Source organism: Candoia aspera, chromosome 1 (assembly GCF_035149785.1).
Source record: "Candoia aspera isolate rCanAsp1 chromosome 1, rCanAsp1.hap2, whole genome shotgun sequence".
NCBI lineage: Eukaryota > Metazoa > Chordata > Lepidosauria > Squamata > Boidae > Candoia > Candoia aspera.
In genome coordinates, this window is record NC_086153.1 from 216,118,296 (window position 1) to 216,127,567 (window position 9,272).

At 40.7% G+C, this 9,272-nt stretch overlaps 1 long non-coding RNA gene across 1 annotated transcript; it reads left to right on the forward strand.

The window, feature by feature from the left end:
- The first annotated feature begins 5 nt into the window (after positions 1-5).
- Positions 6-2,977, forward strand: LOC134487130 (uncharacterized). Its single transcript, XR_010066827.1, has 2 exons — positions 6-799; positions 2,483-2,977. It is a non-coding gene; the product is annotated as an uncharacterized LOC134487130 (long non-coding RNA).
- The last annotated feature ends 6,295 nt before the right edge of the window (positions 2,978-9,272 follow it).

A 9,272-nucleotide genomic window follows, 5' to 3' on the forward strand; every position in this document is an offset into this window, starting at 1 on the left:
GTTGAGGTTTGTTGCACACATGGAGCTCCATATTTGCTGGGTTTCTTTATCTAGCATCAGACCAACACAATACCAAAAGCACAATTAAAAAAAATACATACAGCTATGTCTGTTCCAGAAATAGACAGGACAGAGGCAGCACCCTTTGTGTCAGGACTTATAGACACCCTTGATAGCCAAATAATAGGGTGTAGTCCTTTTGTTAGAAAATCTGTATATGTGCTTATTACCCTTTGTGTTACTACATTTAACCCAGGAGTAGTCTTCAAGACCCAAGTAAGTGTTATGTTATTCCTTGTCAGGGGTAGCTTATCCATACAGGTGAACTAGGCAGTCACCTAGGACACCAAGTTAAGTAGAGAAGCCAACTTCAAGGAACAAAATAAAAAATTTACAAATATCAATATTTTTTTGTGGAGCACCAGTTGCAGGATTTGCCCAGGATGCTCTAGTTAAGGGCCACCACTGCTCCCTAGGAGAGTTTATATTCAACCATCCTTTAGATATGGAAAATCACATATGTATAGCTGCAACAGAAAGGTTCCCTTGCACTGGTTACTTGGCCTAACCAAATCCTTAATGCTTTGCCATTGTCTTTTGAAATTATGTATACAAACAGCCATGGGAACAAGTGCTTTCCTAAGACTCATGGGGCAAAACTACCGTGGCCGTGTGGAGATTCTGCACGAAGAGGTGTGGGGCACCATCTGTGATGATTCCTGGAACCTGAACACCGGCACAGTGGTTTGCCGAATGTTGGGATTCAGTCGGGCCATTGAGATCTTCACTGCATCTCCAGGTAATCTACCTCACTACTTTCATCAATTCAGAAAGCATGAGATTTGTTTCTTTGAAACACGGCTGTACTCAAAAATAGCAAGGCAGCATCTTTGTCCTGGGCCTTTATCCTAGAGGGGAATTTTAGGCATCTGAAAGAACAGCTGAAGAGGACGTGGTTCCCTCAACGATCCCACAGATTTGTAAAATTAGGATCTTGCAACATAATGATATCCACAGAATTTGTTTCCTCCCCATGGGAACATGGGGGTTGAAGTTTGGTCATCTCTACTGGTAAAAGGCTCTGGAATATTTTTCACTCTCTAAATTGTCAGAGGAGGGTGGGGATACTTCGAGGCTCTTCTCTGGGATGCTTTGAGCTGGAGGGTACACATTAAATGCCCTTATTTGAGTTTCTGCAACAACCCAAAACCAGAAAATATTTGAATGTATTGATTATCTAGATGGTAGCAAGAGCTGTTGTAGTTTCATAAGAATTGTCTTGCTGTAAGAAAACTCATAGTCTAATATAGTTCCCATAGTATTAGATCAGGAGCTCTTAAATTATGTACTTGACACAGAGAGCACAAAGTTTTTGTCAAGGAAACCCAAATATCAAAACTGAAATACAGTGAATAGTACAGATTACACAGATAAAGTCTCTTTCTAGTCAAGCTCCATATACAACCATACAGATGTTGTACATGGCAACTTGTACAAGAAGTTGTAGTTGGCAACTATACAGAAACAACTCCCAGCATGCCTGTCTGTCACTGGAATTGTGAGTAAAGGTTGACAAATAAAGTGCACATAAAGAGGATTAAGCTATTTTGGTCAGAGAGAGAATACTTTCACAGACTTTATGGGACTGATATGGACAACCTCAAGCCACAGGACCTCATTCAGCCCCCATTCTCACCCAATCCCCACCCAGGGATTTCCTCAAGTTATTAGCAAATTTTCAGCATAACAAAGGGAGGCATTACTGGAGTGGATTCATGTTAATGATTACTGTTGATTAAACTGAAATATCAATTTTTGCTTTTGTCTTATTTTGGGGAGTATGTGCCAGTGCAAAAGCCAGGTACAGCTCTCAGCCCTGAAGTTATGTGTCTTGATGTATAAGGTCCACAAGTATCTTCAAAGCTTTCCCTGTGCTCAGGGAAGCCTGAAACAACAACAACAACAACACAAGATGGTGCCTTCTTCCCACTTCTTGTATAGAAACCAGCTAGACTTGCAGCTGGGTTTTATGGGAATTCATTAAAATGAATTATGAGATAGTGTCTCTCATCCCACCTAAAATGAGACAGAAGAAGACAGCATCATGCCTCTTAGGACACCCAAGACTGGTTTTATGGGAAACACAGCTCCACCTTTCAACAAGAAGTGGCCAGGGATGAATATCTGCAAGGCTTCCAGTGGGGTAGCCATGTTAGACTGTTATAGCCAAGACTTAGGGCACTTTGAAGACTACTATATAAATGCTTATTGCATAAGCTTTCATGGATCACAATCCATGCTGCTGTCCCTCAGCACCTGCTGCTTGAGGCAATCACTTCTCTCTGCCTCACAACAGGGCCAGCCCTGCCAGTACTCCAGCAGTATAAACTGCACATTTGTGAAAGACATAACGTTAGCTTATTGGTGCTATTTTTCAAATTATCTCATTATATCTCTACTTATTTATTCTGACTCTCATCAGGATCTGGACAAATCTGGCTGGATGATGTGGAATGTTCAGGAAGTGAAGACTCCATTTATTCATGCAGTAAACGTAAATGGGGTGAAAATAACTGCAGTCATGATGAAGATGCTGGGGTAGAGTGTGCTTAAGGCAGTTTTGCAGTGACACCTGTAACATAATATTGAAATAAGTGTCTCAGCCTTGTCACGCAATGTGTATCTAACTGATAGTTATATAATGTTTACTGCCTTCTGTTGTATCAGTGTGTTTTTAGGTTCTTCTTTGATCAAAGCTAATTTTAAAGATGCATTTGATGTATCTGGGCTCCTAGGTACAGTGAAGAATTTTTTATGTAAGAATCCCATAAACTGCATTCTTATTCACCTGCATGGAAGATCCATTCACTCAGTTAAACTTCCTAGTAAGAAGCATCATGGGAGATACAGGCTACAAAAAATGAAAATCTGTCAGGCTAGATTTCATCATTCAATAAAGAAAAATTACTTCCCTGGGTTCTTCTGTATACAGTAATTTATTCTGTATATAGTAATATAATATGGTTTTCAGGGAATTAGACTGAACAGTATCTAAAGTTGGGGTATCCTTATAAACAGTTGTGCACCGTATAACAGCAAGTCTAGAACCTTTGCTTTGTACAATTTTGTTGTTGCAAGGACTTAATTATTGTCTTAAAGACTAGCGTATTTTAAGATTGTATTAGAAACATCCTTCCCCTGCTCAGATTTATTTCTGCATTGTCCCAAGGCTGCACAATTTAATCTAGCAGCAATCTCCAGGTTTGGCTGAACTGTAATTTCTCACAACCTTAGTCAGCATGGCCAGTTGCAAGGGATTCTGGGAACTGGAGTTCAGCAGCATTTTGAGCCCCATAAATTCCACACTCTGAGATAGTTCAGTCATCTGAACACTTAATTAACAATCCCCTCTTCATTGAGAAAAAAGGATTAAAAAAATAATAATTGTACCAATATCCAAATATTAACCATAAATTATCTGTTAATGTCAATTGGTTAATTCCAATTGCATAAAAATAAAGTTATTGTTAGGAAGCAAGCAGGAGATATATTCTGAAGTTTGTCATTGGAGGGGATGCTGCAGACTTCATGAGCAGGTCCTATAGTTTTCCTCTCAACTTGTGTTCTGTAACATTTAGTTTCTTAGATACATTGTTAACCAGCTCATACCTGTACAAGTCTGTACACCTAGGATTTGGGGGGGGGGGGCTGTAAACAGCCCTACAATAACAACAAATAAACATAGAGAACTGTGTTTTTATTCTTACAAATGGCTCCATTTCAGCACTAGGTGGAGCTCAAGGTCCTCATCCCCATTCACATAGTCTTGGGTCTTCAGCAAATCTAACAGAGAGTTAGTTGCCGATTCCTTTTGTCACTGACAAAAGGAATCAGGGATTACCATGACACTGTCCTGATATCAGAACTGGCTTACAAGGCGAATAGCTTCTCAGGTGCTTACCTTAAACATTTAACCATTTCTAGTCATTTCAGCTACACTGAGATTTCCATAGACCAAATCTTTCACTTGTGAGTCCATCGCTTGTTTCCATCCTTAGAATTTTCCATCCCTGTTTCTTAAGTATGAACAATTCCAGATCAATAGTTCATTCCAAGACTCATACCCATCTCAAGGACTTCAGCAGCTCCTCCCATATTTCCCTTGCCTCCACCTCCCATATTTGCCTACCTGCAAACTTGAGCCTGCACCTCAAACTAATCAGGAGTACATGAGATATTTCCTAGTAAAAAGCTTCCCTCCTCACAATTATGGCACTTTACTGATGTTCTGCAGGGTGTTAGGAGGGTACCCTCATGCAAAATGGCCAGATTCTCCAGGGTATAAGCATAAACCCTATGTGTAATAGCACAAGTTCTCCTATTGTGCTATAGGACAATATAGCAGAGTTCTGAGGGCTCCCAGGTCCATGGGTTCGACTCCTAAGGCCTCTGATGTATAGGAGGATGGAGAGGAAGAAGGATCCAGCATTGTGTCTTGGGTGCCCTAGAGCTAATTTCTCTCATATTTCATGAGATTGGCCCTCTCTGAGCTGACCAGTTAAGCTGAGCATTTGTGCCCACTACACCTGGAACTCTGTGGTATGCTCCAGCATTAAATGCTTACACTGCTGGAGATGCAGCAGTGCAAAACAGGACCTTAAAAGTTAGGCATACCCCAAAGTTAACATACTATAGTTATCCAAGCCTGCACTGTTCCTGATCTGTAATGGAGTGATTTATGTTGCAGCTCCCTCAGGTATGAGGTTTATATACATAACAAAAGGGGAGGGAGGGAGGGAGGTAACCTACCCTAGCTCAATCAGTGGGGAAGTCCTCTGGTCTCAGAGAGGTAAACACTTCTTTCTGAGTGAGGAAGGCAGTAAATGTGTTTGGTTTTCATCATATTTGCCTGGCAAGGATGCCAGCACCCAATGCTGAACTGCGACTGCTGCAGCTGTGATGGGGTCTGCCAGTGCCATGGAGGGGGAGGGCCCATCCAGGGTGGCAGCGGGGGGGGGGGGGTCCCATCTTCTGGTCTAACTGGTCCATGTTTTGGACTACCTGATCCATCTGAATAACCACCTGATGTTGATACCAAAGCAATACATTGACTGACTGGCCAAGCATCAATAGAGTCTCTTAAAAGTTAAGAGCTATTAATCGGATCCTCAAGCAGGTGTGCAATGGCTCTCCTCACACTGTTGTGGGAGTGATAAGAAGGCAATCAAGCTGTCAGGCTCCCTGGCTCAAACTCAGCAGAAGCTACTCAGACACGTGACATAGTCTTTAATGCCTGCTAGAATGAACCCACTTAAAGCCGTTGACTGCCATCTGCCAACATGAGGGTACAAGCCATTCTGATCTCCAAAGCAGTTTAAATCCAGTGCTTCTTTTTCTCACCTTTCCCTTGCACTGCATTTCTCAGGCTGTTTTGGGGGTGGCTATTGACATAATAGGCATTTCTGCCAAGGAAAACTCTAGCTGCCAACATATCTCCCACAGGTAAGTTTAACCTGCTGCCCCACCCCTGCAGTTTAGGCCACACACCATTTCGTAGTCCAAAGCAAAAACTACCTTGAGATGTATCTGCCCTATACGGTGGTCCAATTATAATTTAAGGCAGTTGCATGGCTATCGTAGAGACCACAATATTCTAAACCAACCCTTTGCAGGCACAATAGCATCTTTCTCCCATCATCCCAGCCACTAGGTTTAAACAATGGCAGAGTCCCAGAAAATTAGATTTTTTTTAAGCCATAGATATAATGTCTGAAAAGGGGGTAAACTGAGGCCCTAGGACTGTATGTAGCCAGTAGTATCAAAAGTTTCTAAGGAAGCCCTCATATTCTGCCATTATTGTGATTATCGTTACAATTTTTATTATAATGATAAAATTATTATATATAAAATTATAAAAAATTATAAAATTATAATTTTATAATTTTATTGTATTTTATTATCATGAAGTCACCAAAAAGCCTGACTTTTCTTAGAATCCCTATAATTTCTTTCCATTGTTTATGCTATCTGGGAACAATGGGAGTTAGAAATCCAAAACATTTGCAGGGTACCAGGTTGCTTACACCTATGCATTTGCCTGTGTAACTGTTACCTTCTGAGAACTGGGCTCATGGCACTTAAGGCATCAATTAACATTACAGTGTCTACGAAACATTTTTCTGGAAGATCTTATGATTTCCAAATGATACTGAATTCAGGGTACTTAATGCTGGAGTATTACCCTTTCCTTATGAAGTTCAGCTTAAACCTTCTTTGAACACTGTTCAATGCCAAGCAGTGATTTCTACTTCACCCCTTTTTGTTCTTCTTGTCTTCATCCCAGAGTTTTAAACTGACTCTGAGGGTTCAGTTCTGTTTACCTGGAGGAGGGAGAGGTTATCCCATAATTTCCTTGGGATTTTCTTCCCCTCCCCTCCCCTCCCCTTCTTTCTTTTTTCATATTTTAACACAGAGAACTCCTACAACAGAAATATTGTACAAAAATAGGTAAATTAATCGTTCTGTTGGTATAAGGTTTCCTAAGAATAAAAAAGAAAAAGAAAACAGTTTAAACAGAAATAATGTCTCAAATCAGTAATAATTCATGATTGGTGAAATCTTTCGCAGGAATCTTACTTATAGATCTGTTTACTGAACAACAAACAATTGATTTTCCATAGAAAAATTCACCTGACTTGTTTCATTTGCCATGGTATCCATTTTGGTGTTGCTATACATTTTGGCTTGGAATGAATGCTCAGTAGGATTGCCCAAAGAAATGTGGATCAAAGTATGTTTGCTTAACATTTTAGAACACTGATATGCTTTGCTAGAACCCCCAGTTTAATTCCAAATTCCATTTGGGACGGAATGTGATAACCGCATTCTATTTGAAATTCAGGAACATGTGAGAACTTCTGTGAGAGTGATCAGGTATTCAGAGACATGCAGTCCCATCCCTTCAAAATCTATTCAGAAGTCAGTGTTATTGAGTGTAATCAGACTTACACATATACGCAGAACTGCAACCTTATAGGTATAACCAAAGGGAATACTGAGGAGAATTATCCTGACTCCCAGGGCAATCAACCTCATGTACAAAACACTGAACACATATTAAAATATGTAAATATTCCTTAACATTCCCCACGCACCACTGAGGATTCATGAGGCCATGAATTATGAATTGTGAAATCATGAATTATGAAGACAGAAATTGCCAATTAGCTAGGGAAACTTATGCTTTCTCAATTAGCAAGGTGCGATAGTGAAGAGCTTCTATATGGACTCTTTGGATGCCTTCACAGCTGAAACTCTAGGAGGTCAAATATTGTCAAAAGCTCGCTTTGTTTGCATAGAGCAGTTGCACATCGATTTCTTTTCCCTGTGACTGTTTATTGGACCTGCTCATTGCCTGTGGAATAGATACAGTTGCAGAAATTATTGAAATGACTGGCCACCCTAAATGTATTAATGATTTTCTTTCTGCTAAATTAACAGAATTGTGGAATGGTTGATGACCCTTAGAACTGCCCTGCACAAACATTTACTTATGAGAAAACCCAGCTCTGAATTTTGAACTAAAATGGGCTTGTTATTTTTATCCAATCCAATGGAATGTTGAAAAGCAATCGTCTCAAAGGAGCCCGGAGTCCGTATGGCTGCCGGTCTGCGCATCTGTCAGCAGGATATCCCTGCGGAAACTGAACAGAATGGGCCAAATGTGTGATGGAGTGGAGAGATCCTCGGAAAAGAAAGATCCACGCTTAAAAGTGGGCTAGATCTGGCCAGGGCCTATAGAGAAAAAATAATCCCCCAATCCCCCAGTGTATTTCCATGGAACAGTCTGCTTAGCAGAGACTTGGAAATGTTGCTGACTGCTCCTTTCTAATTCCCCCTCCTTCCTGATCACATGATCCAGTGCCAAGCAAATGCAGCCTGTCTGCACTTCGCAGGGCATATTTACATACACAGACAGATGTAACATGTCACTTCATTATACAGAAGCAGATAGACACCTCCTACAGCCACTGCTGGTCAAGGAGTTGGGAAGAACTCTGTTGTTTTTATGTCCTCCCAACAACCTTTCTGTTCTCATCTGTTAGGTGTGGATAGCCATCAATGGCAGGCAGGGAGATAATAACAAGAAGCTCATGGTCCTCAACATTAACCATGGAGGAAGTGCTATGCAGGAATAGGTAACCCTTTTAGACTGGTGGGGACATTTCATATGTGTAGACCACGCTTCAGGGCTCTCACTACATGGGCTAGAGAGGGAAGTTCAGCATAGCCATGTGCAGGAGGACCAACTGAAGAGGTTGCTCCCCACCAGCCCCCATGGGACCCCAAGAATATTCTCCACTGCTCCAGTTTACCTTTGCTTCTGTTGCTGTTGCTGTTTTTCTAGGCAAGTCTTTGGCATTACTACAGAGAGCACCAGGGTGCGACCACCCCTCTTTTTCTTTGTGGAGAATTCCCACTGGGTTTATACAGGGTCCAGATATGCACTCATAAATAAAGAGGATACTAGAATCTGGTTCTTTGTTTTGCAACAAACCAGCTTCCTTTTTTTTTTTAAATGTTAATACATCTTTTAAAGAGTTCCTTTACGTAGGCATTTCCTCCATGAAAAATCTTATGAGTCCAACATAAAGTAAGGTGTGGTTCTTAAGGAATAAGTTCTGAAACAAGTCTGCAAACTCTCTTAGTAAATGAACAGCAATGATCATACTTTATATAATTGTAGACTTTGTATAGTATGATATAATGTTTATGTTATGTAATAAACTGAGGATCTTTCTCCCCCCCACACACCTCTTTCTTCTCCTTCTCTCTACCTTCTGAAGACCTTACATGACAAGTTGTTCCATATTTAAAGCTTCCTTGAAATAAGACATCTCCCTCCAATCTTGCTACAGAGCCTGTCTGTAGAAGAAACTTCAATGCATTCCATGCAAAAAAACCCAAACTTTTATAGTGTTGTAGAAAGCCTCCCTTTTTGTGATCCCTGGTTGAGGTCATGCATTTTTAGGCACATGGAAAATCTTTACCTCTGTTGTGTTGAGGAGTGTAACTGGACAGCCATAACTCTTGTCCTCAGAATCAGGTGGGCTTCAAGTTAGATCAAATGGAATGTGTCTCACAAAAGAGTTGGCTTCCTACATTTGACCCTTCTGGGAAATAAAATGGTTGCTGCCATCCCATGGAAGATGTTTTGATGATGTGTTCTTTTTATAGTACTATAGCTCAAAGTCCAATTAGAAAGCCAGCAC